Source organism: Cryptomeria japonica, chromosome 5 (assembly GCF_030272615.1).
Source record: "Cryptomeria japonica chromosome 5, Sugi_1.0, whole genome shotgun sequence".
Classification (NCBI taxonomy): domain Eukaryota; kingdom Viridiplantae; phylum Streptophyta; class Pinopsida; order Cupressales; family Cupressaceae; genus Cryptomeria; species Cryptomeria japonica.
The window spans coordinates 893,150,312-893,168,911 of record NC_081409.1 but is presented as its reverse complement, the minus strand read 5'-3'; positions in this window follow the sequence as shown (position 1 = coordinate 893,168,911).

Below are 18,600 nucleotides of genomic sequence, written 5' to 3'. Positions count from 1 at the left end.
AAAAGAGACTAAACTCATGGAGGGGATTACTTTCAATAAGGACAATGCTACACTCATCATGTGGTCTCTCAAGAGAAATGAAAGGAAGAAAAGCAAAGACACCCCAGGGTCAAGTTACCTTGGTGGAATGATGGTGAAGAGAGTGTAGAGTACAGGGGTAGTCGATGCTGCTAGCACTGTGTTAGAGACTGCAAAATTTAGTGTTGCAGTAGCAGAGAAGGAAGCCAAAGAGAAAGAGGCCCTCCAAGTTAAGTTGGAAACATTTTTGAAGGCCTATAACAATGCCAAGGAGGAGGTAAAAGGTAAGGATAGCATCATTGCCAAGCTGCAGAGCCAGTTGACTGGACAATACCATCAAGGTGAGTCTTCAAAACTGGTGATTTCCTCTTCTCCTGCAAGAGCTCCACCTACTAGCCCTATCATTGAGTTTCCACCATCTCCAAAACCCTCCAGCTCTCAAATGGTTGAAATTACTCCTCAAGAATTGGAAAACTTGAAATAGGCTCAGGCCTTATATGCAAAGAAGTATGAGGAGAGAGTAAGAGCTACAATTTCCAGTTTTGCAGATATAATAAATGCGTCATTGCTCTACAATAATGTAGGTAAAATTATGGATATATGGAATGAGCTCAGGAGAGACAAGGCCATTTTGACACCTATTTTTGATAAATGGAGGCCTAGGGAGCAAGATTTAGAGTTTATGTGTGTATCCTGCAATGAGGCAAGGGCTAATCCCATCATCAAATCCACTTCTGATGTCGCTAAAGTCTTAGTACAATTATTAGCAGAGGTGGATAATGTGGATAGGAAGGTTAATTTGTGCAAGAAGGAGTACACCGATCAAGTTTTTGAGTTGCTCCTAGGAGTGTTTGCTAGCCCGAATCAATTAAAGGACAAAAAAATGTGGCTTAAGGAGATAGAAGCTAAATTGTCAGCAAGAGTTAAAGGAATTATTGATCTTGATGATGCTTCTTTCTTTTTTGTGACAATACAAGAGATAGAGAAAATTAAGTCACATTATGGTTTTCTCAATTCAGAAGTCAACAAAATTAGAAATTCTTGGAAAAGGTTGACTAAGACTAAAGATAAAGTGATTAATTTCTCATGGCCGACAGAAGAGGTGTATGATGAGTGGACAATTAAATATACCACCCATGATCCAGAATAGTTGGAGAGCGCCCCTGAAAAGATAGAAGAGGTTGCAACCGAACAGCCTGTTGAAGAAACTGTAGAGGCCGAAAAGAGCTTGTAACTATTTTTGCAAAAAGCTTGTAACCTCTTTATTTTGATAGAAATGATTGTAAGAAACTCTCCTCGAGAGGTCCAAAGCTTTGTGCATCCATATTGTTATAAATGGATACCAGGACTAGAGGAAAGGGGATCACAAAAAAGAATTGTAAGAAAACGGTACAGAAATTTATCTGAGCTTTTCCAAGTCTCATGTAGAATATTCAAAAACTTTTTGTAATATTTCTTGAAACTTAATATCAATATAAAGACCATCGGTTTTGAGTGAATCTTTGTGTTGTCTTCAAGTGTGGTTACAATTTGTTTACTATTTTCATTCTGAATAATCCAGGGTTGTTCTGTTTGAATGGAATTGCAAAGCAATTTTAGTAGGAGTGTTTGTTAGCTTTTCTCTTTAGGAGGGAAATTAAAGATGTAGGGATCACTCATACCAGTAAACTCTTTGGAAGAGACTTTGAATTTTGATGATCATAGCTTAATTTGGAATGCATGAATTCTTTTAGGTGTCAGGCATATACAAGGATTAATAGAAACCAAGCCAACAAGATGCATAAAGATGTTTTGTTTGAGGAGTCTTATTTGAGTTTAGATGACTTTGTGACTTTGGATAAGGCACTGGTATTGATTGAAGTTGTTTATTGCATGTTTTGTTGATCAAAATGTTGAATTTAAGTATAATTTCCATTCTTTGTTTTCAGTTGATTTCAAGGTGAATAGATCCACTAGTTTTCTGGACTAGTTTGCAGTGGGTTTATGTTTGAAAGTGTGAATTCAAAACACAAAGGTATACCCACCTAGGCTTTGAGTAAGTCCGAAGTGTAGAAGGTTCAATCAAACCTTGTCATATGTTGTCTTGAGAATTTCCTTATCTTTAATGTCTCTTCTGCACCGAGTTTAACCATATTATTTTAAGGATGTTAAAAGGAATCAGATTTTGAAGACAACAGACACAATTTCCTTCTTTCCCCAAATCATCTATAATTTGTCTTTTATTTCCTCAGTGACTCCTCTAGGTTGATCTCTACAATCTCTAGCCAGGTGTCCAATTTTGTGACAATGAAAACATGCCATACCAGGATTTCTCCATGATCTTCGGTTGTTCATTCCAAACCTTATAAAGCAGTTGGCACTTATATGTCCATATCTTCCTCAAAATTTATTCCATATCCTTGTACTGTAATCCCATGGTACTACTGAATATTGTCAGTAAGGATCTGTGTGAGTTCAGTAACCTCTAGCATTTTCTCAATGTGCAGACCACATATAGTTCTTTTGCTTAAACCAACACTTCTCCCTACTATGTCCATATCTATTGCAGTTTTTACAAAACCCTTTGAATTTTGCCTTCTAATAATTGCTAATAGACTTTGTCCTACATTGGTTAGATGTGTGACCATACTTATTGCAATTGTTACAATAATCATTAGACTTAGTGACATTCGATTGCTTACCTTTTCTAATTTGGCACATATTAGTAGTATGTCCTTGTTTTCCACAATAGTTGCAAATAGGCTTCTTTCCTTTGATGTTCTTCTTTTTTCCAGCTTGCTTTGATGATTCTCCTCTCTCGGTAGTGTGGATTCCCTTGTCGGTAGAGTCTTTTCCTTTGTAACCGAGTCCTGCTTCTTTGTTGGGTCTTCTTGTATTCAGTTGCTCATCCAACATCTTTGATGCTTCATAACTCTTCTTCAGTGTTTCTTTAAATTTCTTCTCTATTTCAAGTACATCGGTCAATCTTGATACTTCAAGTTTCAATGCTTGATTCTCATTATCCTTCAGATTTGCTTCATGATGTGCATAACCCAATTGATCTGACATATTACTTTGTATTCCAATCATCCTAGTGATTTCATCATTCTTTTCAGATACTAATTCTTCAAGCTATTGTTTTTCTCTTTCTATATCTCTTACTTTATCCTCAGTTGTCCTCAATGCATCAAGATTTTCATTCATCTGTGTGCTGAAATGTTCATGTCCTCTTTTCATTGCTTTTAGCTGATTAGTCAGTGCTTTGTTCTTTTCTTTCACTTCTCCAATCATCTCTTCAGTCTCTTTAGATATATTGTTCTCATATGATGTTTCAATTTGTTCCACTAGCTCTTTAGAGTCCTGTAAATCATCAGATAATCTTCTTCTAACTTTCAATGATTTTTGCATTTGTCTTTGCATGTCTACAATCACTTGATTAGCATGATCCAACTCTTCTTGTAAATACACAATTCTCTGAGATTGTTTATAGCCTTCCATTGATAAGATCTTTTTCTTTAGGTTGTTATACCCTTTTCCAAGATTCAAGCTCTGATACCAATTGTTAGGCCCAATATGGAAAGCTAATGTATTGAGAGGGGAGGGGTGAATCAGTCCTTCAAAACTTTTCTCCAATAATATCTTTACTATTATGCGTAAACCACAAACTGTTGTAACATAACATAAAGGTGAAACAAATAAATAAAAATCATACATGATTCACTCCATAACACATGTATTTTGGTTAGGCAGAAACTCTTTGTTAGAGAGAAAAACTACTATGGGGATGGCATCCACAACTTCACTACTGCAATAATAAAGAGTGCTTAGTTAGAGCTACATGTTTAGCTATTTCTGATGGCTTACCCTATTAGGAGTATCAAGCTCTTTAGATCTACCTTGCTAAAGGATTTTACAACACTTATTCTAAATGTTGCACTTGGTTAAAGGCTTTACAATTTATAGACTTTGTTAGAGTCTTTTACCCTGTTAAAGGTTTCTCTTACAACTTCAAAATATGACAATAAAATCATTACAAATATCTGCAACTTTACATCTCAAATGTTATAGTAGATTCTATGTGCTGAAAATGAGATTACCTTGCTTATAGCATACCTCGGTAACCCATAAAGTAACTTGGTAAACCGTTTTGTTTACTCTGTTCTTTGACTGTTCTCTGAAATCCTTCTCAGTGACCTCTGTGTCTCTGTAATAGTCATAAAACTTAGTGCTTTCTTATGTATCACACATGTCTTTCTTCATACACCTCTATATCTCTTCTTGTCACTTCTTATCTGATCTCAATCCATGTTGTATAAATAGATCTCTTATGTCAGTGATCTGGTTCATTTCTTCAATCTTACAAACATGATTTATTGAATGAATAACCACACAAAATATTTCATTGGTTAGATGACCTCAAAATCATACACAATCCTTAAGTGCAATTTCCAATGTGATAACGGTTCTTTTTCTCCTCGATCTTGTAACAGGTTTCCACAAGTGTGTCTAAGTTCAATGAATCTGGTAAAACGTTTCACTCGGTGTATCATTATTCCTGCTCGGTAGACAGCTCGGTGTATACTAGGCTCTGTGACTACTTTCTTCTATAACTGACTACTCTGTGCATACCGACTGAATGTTTCGGTAGTAGTAACCGACTAGAGTATATAGAATGACTTTGGATATAAAACTAATGGCAACTATAATAAGTAGTAACAATTAAGTCCTTACAAAAATTATGCACATGGGGCAACATAGCTCCTTTTATTCTTCTTCTAAAATTGTTGTAAAAACCCTCAGGATCACTGTTTCTTGCTATACTTACCTCCAAATGATATGGAGCAAATAATTTGTCGAAGTGCTCATATCCTCCCTTTATAATCACAAAGTATGGGATAAGTGTAATCTGGGAAGAATGTCCCTTTTTTCTTTTCCTTTTAAATCTTTATCCTTAATACATCCAATTTGCCACATCACCTCAGCAAAACCCATTCTCAGAGGAACATTGAAGGGCAGTACATGAGGCTATCCGAAAAAGTCATAGATTCTGATTACAGTACTTACAGAGTACGAGATAAAATCCCCCCAATTATGTTCAATCCTGGTAAGAGGCACCCTCTCCTTGGGTCTCACAAAATCATGCAATTTCTAAGGAATCCTCGGTGAATTCACTGTCAACCTTTGTCTTAACCTAGAAGAAAAGTTGTTATCAAACCTTATATAGCTAGCCTCTTATCTATCTCATGGCATGTCTGTGCTCTAGAGTTGTATTGGAATCTCCTGGTTGTCTATTATCCTTTTGAGGTTCATTGTACCCTCAAAATAATATGCATTCCTTTAAAGAAACATATGCATGAGTAAAGAATACCAAGAGAACTTAACACCAACAACTTGATTCTTAATGTCTAATAACCCATCATGAATATTTTCCTCAAGATAAGGGGCAAATTCAAAAACTACTGTAAAATCTGGATGTCGTATCTATATAGACATGTACATAAAATTAGGCGACATCACTATAATGGGACTAAAACCCAATTTTTGACATAGAGAAAAGAAAGTAGCCTAGAAATAGGGAGCGAAAGCACTAGTTGAGAACAACTCTCCTGAGCTAGGGCCGATATGGTATGTTTTACTTCTGGGTCTGGCTAAATGCATTGAAAGGAAATTATTTCTAATGAATTCCTTCATCTTGTAATACTCTACCTTTTGTTCATTTAAATCTATTTGTACCAGGCTAGGGGATGGTTCATACAAGTCAAAAATATCTCAAAATTCCTCCCTTCTGATGGTTAATAGAATCTCTCCATCATTTCCCCTAATAACCCTTGAAACTGGGTCATATCTGTCTACAACAGCCTTGACTAAATTGACATCCATGAAAACACCCGGTACTACCAACTTGCCCAAATCATACTATCAAGGACTAGATAATGGGTAATTTAATTTGCTTTGTCCATACCATAATTTTAAAGTCTCTAACTCGATTGCTAATTTATTAGCATCCGCCAAGCGGAACGCTTTGTCAGTTAACCCTTCCCTTAGGGTTTTTCCATCCACAAATTTTTTCCCCTGCTGCTTATCATTTGTAGAGGTCTTAATAAAGATAATCATCATAAAGATTTCTTTTTATATAATCAACTTGCCCTAAATGTTTCCATGAGGGAGCCATCTTCTGCAACTAGGGCTTTATATTCAATATTTTATGTCTAGTATCTTAACCCTAGATCATATTGAATTTTCTTCTTGTAACCTCACACACAATCTTTAATATCAATTTGTTTCAAGAACATATAGAGAGCTCAAATAAACTTACTACTTTTGATTTTCACTAGAGGTGAAAATTCTGTGTCGCAGAGAGTCGCTTCAGTCTCCTTCAGCAACTAGAAATTCTTCAAGATTGCTATGAAATATTTTGTGAATGAAAAAACTTTTAAGAGTCTTTTAATTGTTGCTTGGAAATTCTTCAAACTGTTTAATATTCTTCATATTTCGACCAACAACGACAAGGATGCGAGATCCTTCTGCACTTTAGGCTTTGCAAAGCCAGGGAGGGTGATCCCCATGCTTATTTGTGATTTTACGCCACACTCACAAATAATGCATGAAACAAAGCAAATAATCTCATGTAAAGACTCAACAATAAGGGAGAATGCTCAAGACTGGCAAATTCCTTAGTGATCCTCAACCCACTTGGAGCATTAGATGACTAATACACATGACAACATTCATATAAAATGAAAATATTTTGATATAAAACAAGTTATAGCAAACCAATGGTGATTCCGAACAGTAAATAAATACCCATGCATTCACTTAACTATGATTAGTGCCTTATTTCATAGGGTACATGAATTCATGTTGCATTAGGCTATACTTTTGACAGAATTTATCTAACAACATATAAACTGAGATAGTATTGCCTTGCAATACTGTCTTATTTGTAATCCCCACCCAAAACTACTTATCAAAATCCCTATAAAGACCCCTATCACTTTGCAATTTCATTCAAGCATTTAATTTCTCAGACCAAACCATGAACAAAAAATTGCATACACCACAATAGTGCAATGAATGATAAAATCCTTGATAATATTGCAACTAATACTATAATAGTGGATATTTTATGGACTACATTAACCTTACTGGCATGACATTATTTGAGGCCGCAGAATCAATCATACAATTATTCAATACTCCTCCATTTATAATAACACTTAAGAAGAAAGGATCTACATTGTCAGGGATCTCACCTACTGTATCTTCAAGATAAATTTGGGGAATCTAAGAAACCATTCCCTCTAACTCTTTATCCTTTGTTTCATTTCTAATCATTCATTCCTTTATATTATGAGAGACATTCTTATTCTCAATTTCAACAGAATGGGAAATACCTTTGACCCAAGCCATGTCTCTTTCCCTATGCTCTTCAATTCTTAACATCTCTTGCAAAGGAACCTTAACTATAATTTGAGAAAGCAACTGAATCATTTCCATAGACATGTAATTTGGTAATTCAAGTGACATACCTAATTGTTCTTCATGTTTCTTAGGTATGTTTTCTTCAATATTTTAAGTCCTCTGTGAGTCTCCTTCAATGGGCAAAGCATACTTTTCAACCATCTTTGCTTTCATCTTAAGTGGAGAAATTTTTTCAATAGGTTTCACAACCTCTTCTTTCTTAGCCTACTCTTTTCTCTTAACCTCCTTAACTTTGATTTCTTCTTTCACTAATTTATCCTCCTTGACCTATTTTCCTTTATTTTTCAATTCTTTGACAAATAAACTCGAAGGCTTTCGTTGGTCTTCACCTACAACCTTGATTCTCAATTGATAATTGCTTTTTACCTGAGCTACCATAGAAGTTTTTATTTTAGCAATCTCTTCATTTAAGGGTCTTCTTAAGGACACAGAACACTCACCTTGTTCAGCATTGCACATTCAGTCATCAATAGATAATTCCTCATCAGAAAAAACCTGCTAATGATATGTTTCATTTATTTTCCTTTGATTATCTATATCAAAGTCTTGAGTCTCAATATCAGAAGAATATTATGCTTCTCCAAGATAGGAAGAATTCATAAGATAGTCAACATTATCACCTTCACAATTTTCCTCCTCTTCTTCATGTGTCTAATCCTTAGCAGAAAAAAACTCTATTATGACATAATATTCAGGTGAATGGGGTGATTGAAAAGCAATGCACCAGGGAGTATCATCCACCATGTTCACTGTATGTTTCTATAATGGGGCATGGGTTTGTTGTTCTTGTTTACCCTTTTTCTATTGGAAAGGCTTTCCATTTTTCCAATTTGTATTGTAAGGGTAATCTTGCAATCTTAGTGGTCTATTAAATTTATTGAACTATGGCTTTTCTTGTATAGAACTCTTGTCATTTTTTTCCACAGTCAATTTCAAATCCTTCAAGGTATTAAGTACCTTGTCCCATCTTTATTCGTCTTTAGGTTTTATACCTAAAGACTTTTCAATTTTATCTTTAGCATTTTTAGAAAGTCTAGGATCCTCTCTTCTTTCGAGCTTACCCGAAGCTCTTTTATTTTCTTCCACATTTATAGCTATCCTAAATGCATCTCTCAGAGTTTGAGGATCCTTCTCACTAAGTATATATGTCATTTTCACATCAAATGCATTCATATATGTAGTCAGACAAACATTGTCATCCAACCTTAACACTTGAAACAACTTGTGCATAGCTTTCTAAAATCTGATATTGAAACCAAACAAATCCTTGTTTAATGACTTCTTGATATTATTGAACTCGTTTAACATGAAATAGGGATTTGTTTTGTCACCATACTGCTCCTTGAAAAATCTCTCAAAATTCTCCCAGGATGTAATACTTGCAGTTGGCAATCCCCTATACCAATCTCTGGCGTCCTCTATCAGAGATTGTACAAATAATTTCATAACCACATCTTCATGCTCCACCTCATAATCATTCATCTTGTCAGTGAATACCCTTAGGTGTTCCTCGCTAGTTATAGCATTATTACCTACAAATTTACTAAATTTATCCCTTAAGTCATTTGGGATAATATTGGGATATCCTGGGATCCCATCAAAGTGTAATTTCCTATACCTCTCTAGGTGGATAGGTCTTCTTTGAAATTGCCCTACTACAACTCATCCTACAACACTTGTTATAGTATTAGTTGCAATAGCATTTGTTCTAATGTTAACCCCTGTAGCTGTGTTGAAATCTCTAGGACATTGGGGATGACTACTATTTTGTGTGGTTACCTGACTTTTTTGTCCAATAAGCAGAATCCCAGTGTTCTGAGTACTTTGGTCATTATGAGATGGAACACTCATAATAACATTTGGCATTGCACCAGAAATAGCTTGAGTTTTGGATGGACGGGTAATAAATGAAGCACTATTCAAAGTTTAAAACTTAAGGAAATTAATTTTCCTTTTCATCTCTGCTTTTGAGGCTTCCATTTCAACTCTCTTCAACTCTTTTGCAAGAGTTTCATTTTTTATCCTAGTTGTTTCTAGCTCAATGTCAATTTGGGATAACTTTAGGCTTAAATCTGAGATAGTTGAAAACTTCCTATCATCTATCTTAACAGTAGACACTTTCTATTTTCCCTTATCCAAATCTAATTTAGGAACTTGAATACTTGGCTGGCTAAGATCAGCTAACCTCTGGTTATCCACATTATTCTTAGTCTTTTCCCTTACAACATTTTCAGATTTCTTATCTATAATCTCTCTTAAAACAAGGCCCTCAACACTAGGCTTATCATTTTCTTGCACTAAGGCTTTGAGTGTTGCTAACTCTCTTATCAGACAGACTCTTTCTATCACAACTCTAATAACCTTAGATTATTTTTCCTGTTCTCTCTTACTTCTGAGATATATTTGTTCTTGGAGTTCTCTTCTCAATGGATCTATATCTCCAAAAACTTCTTCTGGATCTAGCAAAGTTATTTCAGATCTGAAAGTGTCATCTAAATCAATCAAGTTCACATCATTTTGTTCTCATAGTGATTCATAACTATGAGAAAAATTTGTTAGGAGACCTGGAGGAGGAGGTACACCAATAGCATTCTTGCTTTGATGACTTCTACTTCTACTACGACCTCTTGCCTTCTCTGAATATTGAACTTTAGTGCATTCTTTTCTTTGTGGTTGCATTTCTTCTTGTATAGGTGTATCAAATAAAGAATTGAAAAATTCTAAACTATTTGATTCAAAACTTCTGGAAGATGATGCATGAACCTCAAGAACGGAGTTTAGCTATGACTTACTTGCATTCTCATGCTTCCACGATGAGGGAGCGGTGCTTGTATCTACATTTCTTCTTGTTCCTTGTCTCTGCAGGGCTCCCTGAAGTTATTCCAACTTTTCTTCAAGGTGCAGCCTCATGTAAACTCTGGTTTTCTCTACTTTACTCATAGTATCAGAGTCCTTCAAAGATTTATTGAAATTATTCAAAGATATATGCATTAGGATAAAAACCTCAGAGTCGCTACCCAAATTAGTTTGGGATATCAAATAGTATACTGATTGATAATGCTTGAAAGAAATTTGTGAACCTTTTTCATAAACTGGGATATCTTTCTCACAAAAATGTAGAACACCCTTTTCACAGGAAAACATGAACCAAAAATACAGAACCATAGGCTCAACCGTCAAATCACAGAGATATTATGAAAACTTCTATTGTAATTTAAATAAGAACTCTTTAACCATAGACTCTTTATCATTCATTTCCCCAGCAAAGTCACCATTTTTTGTTGGTGCCCAAAAATGGGTTTACATTGACTCAAAGGCAGAGACCAAGTTATATTCTCCTGAAAATATTTATGAAAATCTACTTCCAACTATTTAATATTCTTTAGACTTGGACCAAAAATGACAATGATGCGAGATCCTTCTGCGCTTTAGGCTCTGCAGAACCAGGGAGGGTGATCCCCATGCTTATTTGTGATTTTATGCCACACTCACAAATAAAGCATGAAACAAAGCAGATAATCTCATATAAAGACTCAACAATAAGGGAGAATACTCAGGAATGGAAAATTCCTCAGAGATCCTCAACCCACTTGGAGCATGAGATGACTAATACACATGGAAACATTCATACAAAATAAAAATATTCAGATAGTCAACAAGTTATAGAAAATCAATGGTAATTCCATACAGTAAATAAATACCCATGCATTCACTTAATTATGATCAATGCCTTATTCCATTGGGTACATGACTTCATATTGCATTAGACTCTACTTTTGACAAAATTTATCTAACAGCATGTAACCTGAGATATTATTGCCTTGCATTACTCTCTTATTTGTAATACTCACCCAAAACTACTTATAAAAATCCTTGTAAAGACCCCTATTACTCTGCAATTTCATTCAAGCATTTAATTGACCTCTCAGACCAAAGCATGAACATTAAATTACATACACCATAACAGTGCAATGAATGATAAAATCCTTGATAATATGCATTTCAAAACATGATAAAACAATACACTAGAGAGAAGTGGGTTTGAATTGTATATTTATTTATTAATTATGTTGTTTCTATAATAATACAATCCATACATAACTCCTTCAATAACTTGCAAAAATCATAGACGCAAGAATATTTCTATTTTTCTCTTTAAAATGACCTTTTACAATCATTTTGTTTCACCTAGACTTTGTTATTTGGAAACAAAAATTTGGAAAACTTAAGAGACCAAAATTCTAAACCACATCTCATAGCCCTAAATTCCCTTTTATTAAAAAACAAGGGAGCAAACAAGCTTCAGGTTGGAGGAGACACCTTTCATCTTAGAATGACTATACATAACTGCATTTTGTTATACAAAACAATCATCCTCAAACTTTCTTATACTGGATCAAAATATGCAGTCGCCTTCTTCAAAACTCATGATGAAAATTACCCCCATCCTATCTTACGGGTTCCAAAATATCTGCCACTAGAAAACAAAAATAGTTACGCAAATTGTTTACAACTTTCTATTCATCATTCAAATACATACTACTCCATGCACTATAATCTTCATGGGATGGCAAATTGAAATTCATGACTTCATCAACTTTTCCTCTATATGGAATATACTTAACGGCTACTTGGTTTTCCTCTCTTTCAAAAGTTTCAAAAAATAATCCTGTAGAAATTATTTTATCCATACTATCCTCCAGCATATCCATATTTATCTCATCATAATGTTAGGATTCCCAAAGTTATTGAGAAGGGGGGGTGAAGCAATATCTAACTGGTTAAAAAAAAAATTGACCTTATTAAATATTTTGCATTCCAAAACAATGTACCAGTAAACAAGAAGTAATGCAGTAAATATGAACAATAAAGACAACATAGAAAGCACACCATAACACAAGATGTTTAACGAGGAAACTCGGTGTGGGAAAAACCTCAGTGGGATTTGTGACCCACAATATTCACTCACTGGCCAATGAATGGATATTACTTACAATAGTGTGTCTACATATGTAGGAAGGCCAACTGCCTAGAGCTCACTGCTCAAATACAAACGGAAGTCTCACTGACTTACAAAATGGATTATGAAAATCCAATATAGTGTACTGCTACAAAACAGCATTTGCTATGCCAAATTCAGTACCGGTGTAAGCTCCTACAATAACCATAAACCCTTCTACAAAATCTACCTTAATATTCACTCTGCATATCCATCATATCTATCCTCTATGTTGTGTTGCACAAAATGATCTACAAGATCTCATACTTATATATGAGTCTTATTACAATATGTCATGTTGGCTTACAAAAAGATATTACAATTAAATATAAAACGCAATAATGAAAATCTTGTCGGCTGAGATGTCGGTAAACATTATTGCCACTGTCGGTGAACTATCTGTCGGTGTAGAGTCTACTGGTGCCAGTGCCATAATATTACAAGGTTGTCATCAATGACAATACCTTCAATCACCTACAATTCTCATTGGAGTGTGCAATGCCAACAATCTCCCCCTTTGTCATTGATGGCAACACTCATGAAAAAAATTCAAAATTGTATCCAAAAATTGAAGTCAAAAAATATTACCAAAACTGTATGTTCCCCCTGAGCAGATGATCTCTAAGTTATTGGATTTTTGTCTTCTCTACTACTCCCCCTTTAAAATCAATGAAAAAGGTTGTCAAATTTTCCAAATGAGTGTAGTGCTCAGCTAGTACCTTGTAATGGGTTGGTTACAATCTGGAATAGGTCTGGTAATATCAAATTCAGGCTTTGAGTGAACCTATTATTGTCCTTTAATGTTGCCTCCGTTCTTTGAATTGTACTGGTGAGGTGATGCATTTTCTCTTCCAATGTCTTCTATCCCTGAATAAGTGCCTCTGAGATCTCTTTCCTCAAAGAGATGAGAATATCCAATTTAGGACTGAGTCTACATTTAAGATCTTTTGCCTTGCCTTTTATTCTTTCCTTTTCCTTCTCGAATTTCTCAATTTTCTCCTCAAATTCAACAATTTCCTGCTCAATAACTGATATTGGTTCAGGTGAGCCAATGATATTATTAGCCATGTTATCAATTTCCTTTTGTACTTTGTTGATCTCCTTATCAATGTCCATTGTCAAAAGATTGGTCTTACATGTATCTCTATATAGTTCCTTAAACTCCATAATGGTTTTACTTAGTGCCGGTAAGAGGGTGTCAATGTTTCCCATGCACTTCTTTATTGTCTCATCAAAGAATGTCTCCTTTTCTCTATCCATTTTCTCCTTAAATATCTCCTCACTTATTTGTTTCAAAGTCCATATATTACTAGTGATATACTTATACAATGTGTCTAATTGACTCAAGGAATCTTTATTTTCAATATTGCACTTGGGTGCAATCAATTTAAGAATGGGGATGGTATCATCTATAGCCTTATAGGCCAATGCATTGCAATTAGTAATTTTTTTAATAGAGTCCAATAATACCTCAATTACATTTGTTGGCCTGAATTCAGTCATGGAAGTACCAGATGACTGTCCAACTACATTAACAATTTCCATGTTGTCGATGTGAGTAACCACTTTGCTTGCCTCGACCTCTGGTGGGTCATTTTGTGACTGCATTTCTATCAGCAAAGGTTTAGGCTTCTAATCTGTTGCCGGTGGCACCGTCTCTATATGTATCTGTGACTCAAACTTTTTCTCAACTTGTATCTCTGTGCTCTCTTCTATCGGTTTTTCTGATGGTTTCTCTGTGGTATCTGTTGGTATTTTGGTATGGTTTTTTCATTGATGTCAACACCTACTAATAACTAGCACTTTGCAGATCCAGCAACATTCACCGGCAAGCAAGTAACTATTGCACAGTTACTGGTATATGGTTCACTGGCAGGATATAATGTTCACCGGTACCTGGAATGATATGGAAGACACTTGGTAATGTTGAAGACATCTTGTGGATACTTTGTTTTGAAGAATTAATCATTGGTATATTCATATTTGCATATTTGCTTTTACCAGCAAATAGGTCCAGGGTTATCTAGGGTTACACTGACAGGTTTATCTTTTCCAGATCAGCATGACACGATATGGACATGATTTATTATTGATGTAAATGCGTTAAGCCGACATATTCAATTGGTTATTGCATTGGATATTATATTGTATGTAAAATGTTTTTATTGTAATATTTTGTAGAGCCAACCTACTAAAATTGGTCTTAGGGTATGGTATAAATGTAAGATCTTATTTGAAAGATCAAGTGTGGAATGCGAAAAATAATTGAGTGAAGGTATATGCGAGATTAAGTAGAGGTATACATGAAGACATCATTTGAAGGTGAAGCTAGGTTTTTGTAGAAGCATATTAGCATTACACCGGTACTGAATCCAACATATGAAGATGCTATTTTGTGTAGTACATTCTTATTGGATTTAACCATCCAACTATAGTCAGTGTGACTCCCATTTTGTGTTTGAGCACTGAGTTCTAGGCTATTGGCCTTTCTGCATGTGTAGACCCCATTTATGTACACTTACTATCTATAGTAGTATCATCTGATTGTGGGTAAGGTTTCCCACCATGGTTTTTCCCCTTATAGGGTTTACACGTACAAATATTGGTGTTATGTTTTGTGGATGACTTTATGTTTATGTTTCATGCATTAATCCTTAACTGTATAATAATTTACTACTAACACTGTCTACTAGCATATTTAACTGGTTTATCAGTATTAAGTATCAAGTTGGTTAATTAGTTTTTGGTTTGAATTTATTTGACAACTGATTAACCCCCCCCCCCCCTCTCAGTTGTCTCCGGGACCTAACAATTGGTATCAAAGCCTAGTCCTCTTTTGCAGAAGTTTAACAACTTGAGGAGATCCAATGTCTACAAATTATTTTAGGAAGGACAGTCCTAAACTTGATGGAACCAACTATGGGATATGGAAGATCGGGATAGAGACACATCTGAATTGCATCAGTAAAAACATCTGGGAAGATACAAAGAATGGTTATACTACTATTGTAGCTGGTCAGACTACTCCAACTACCTTAGCTAAAGAAGAGGAGAATGATTGCAAAGCAAGAGAAGCACTTTTAAGCGCATTATCAGATAGATCTACTGCTAAAGCTATTCGGGATCATTTGGAAACACTAAATGAAGGAGATTATAGAGTTAAGATTGCAAAACTTGAAAGCTTCTGAGTCAGGTATGAACATCTGAAAATGGAAGAAGATGAAAGGATTTCTGCTTTTATGGAAAGAGTAAATTAAATTGTTTTGGGTATTAAATGTTGTGGAGGAACTTTGAGTGAGGATGAAATTGTTTCAAAAATCTTAAGAGAATTACCACCAGCATATAAAATGAAGTTTACAGCTATAAATGAGTTGAGAACAATACCGAATACATCAGTAACTAGGGATACATTGATTGGAAAACTTTTAGCCTTTGAAATTGAGGAATTTGGTCATGTTGCTACTATAAAAACTGATTTGGCCTTTAAAGCATCAACATCATCTACTCCATCATTCAACAAATCAGACTGGAAAGTCTTTTATGCAAGAGAACTTGAAGAAACTAGGAAGGAGAATGAAGAACTTGAAGCACTATTTGCAAGGAAAATGCCAAAAGGTCCAGTTGGAAGTAAGTATGAAGGTAAAACACCCTTTAAATGTTTTAACTGCAACAAGATTGGTCATATGGCTTCGAGATGCCCTGATAGACATGCTAGACTAAGAGAAGAAGCAAGAAGAACATACAAGCCTAATCCTGAATATCAAAGATACAGATTTAAGAAGAACAAAGACAAATCTTGTTACATTACTGATGAAGGTGTGACTGATGATTCTGATGAGGATCCAACTGACAATGGATGGGTTTTTGTTGCTATAATAGAGGATCAACTGGCACCTACTGCTCAACCTGTAGAACAAGCCCTAGTAGCTAAAGTTGAAGCAAAGGATGAATGGATCATTGACTCAGGATGCTCACATCATATGACAGGAGACAAAAACAAATTCTTGACCTTTCAAGAATAAAATGGAGGTTTAGTAAGATTTGGAGATGACAAAGCCTGTTCAATCAAAGGTAAGGGTTCAATATATCTTGATGGTAAGCATAACACCGACAATGTCTACTATGTTGAAGGTTTAAAGCATAATCTTTGAAGTGTTGGTCAATTAGTTGAGAAGGGATTTCAGTTACAATTTAAAAATGGAAAATGCAAAATCATGAATAGAACTAGTTTGGAAATTGCAACCGGTAATCAGACTAGAGGTAATATCTTTCATTTGAATAACAGTGAAAAGGCATGCTTAATTGCATATATAGATGAAAGTTGGTTATGGCATAAGAGACTATGTCATGTAAACTTTGATTGCATGGTAAAAATCAGTACTTCTAAGGCAGTAAGAGATCTACCTAAAATTGTGAAACCTCAAAATACAATTTGTAAGGAATGTCAATTTGGAAAACAAGTTAGAACTAGTTTCAAAAGTATTTCAAAAAAATCCAATAATGCTCTTGATTTAATTCACACTGATTTATGTGGTCTAGCTAGAACAAAAAGCTTACAAGGTGATAGATATTTCATGCCAATTATTGATGATTATTCTAGAATGTGTTGGGTTACTTTTCTTAGAGAAAAATCAGAAGCACTTGGAAAGTTCAAACTATTCAAAGCAATGGTTGAAAATGAAACTGGTAAGAAAATCAAATGTTTAAGATCAGATCAAGGAGGAGAATTCACATCTAAGGAATTTAATACATTCTATGAAGTTAATGGAATCAGAAGACAGTTATCAGCACCTCGGACACCATAGTAGAATGGAGTTGTTGAAAGGAAAAATAGAACTATCTTGCATGTAGCAAGAAGTATGTTATCAGAAGCAAATCTACCACATGTGTATTGGAGAGAGGTAGTTAGCACTACTATCTATACATTCAAAAAAGTTCACATCAAAGGTGAAACCGGTAAGACCCCTCATGAACTATGGTTTGGTAATACTCCTACTCTTAAGTATTTCAGAATTTTTGGAAGTAAGTGTTATATTAGAAGAGATGAGTATATTGGCAAATTTGATCCTAGAAGTCATGAAGGAATATTTCTTGGTTATTCATCTAAGAGAAAGGCATATAGATGTTTTAACAAGAGATTGCAGAAAATTGTTGAGAGTACAAATGTAAATATTGATGAACGATTCAGAGGAACATCAAGGTATATAGACTCTAAACCGGCAACAAAAATTATGACAAGTGAACCCACACTGAATCCACTAGTGCAAAATGAAGATCCAGTTACTTTGGTATCATCAGAGGATTCCACAGTAATTGAAGAACAACAACAAACTAAGACACCCCGGTATGTAAGATTGAATCATTCTGAAAATCATATAATTGGAAACAAATTTAAAGGAGTTATGACAAGAGGAAGATTGGCAAATGAAGAGGTATGTCTTATTTCTCAAATTGAACCATCATCTATCAATGAGGCATGTGAAGATAAATTTTGTATTAAAGCTATGGAAGAAGAATTAGGACAAATTGAGAAAAATAATACTTGGACATTGGTTCCCCGGCCTAAAGATAAAAATGTAATTGGAACCAAATGGGTATTTAGAAACAAACTTAATGAAGATGGTAAGGTTGTCAGAAATAAATCAAGACTAGTGTATAAGGGATATTCTCAGAAAAAAGAAGTTGATTACAATGAAACCTTTGCACCGGTAGCCAGAATTGAGGCAGTTAGATTATTCTTGGCTTTTGCAACTCACAAGGACTACAAAGTTTATCAAATGGATATTAAATGTGCATTTTTTAATGGAGATCTTGAAGAAGAAGTATATATTGAACAACCTGATGGATTTTCTTTGACAGATGACAATGATATGGTTTGTAGGTTAAGAAAAGCTCTGTATGGATTAAAACAAGCCCCAAGAGCTTGGTATGCAAGGTTGGATAAGTATCTTTTAAAGATTGGTTTTAGTAAAGGAAATGCAGATAGCAATTTATATTACAAAATAACTAATGATGACATCTTGATTATTGAAGTATTTGTTGATGATATAATCTTTGGAGGAGAAGATGGATTATGTAAGGAATTTTCTATTAAAATGCAGCAAGAATTTGAAATGTCTATG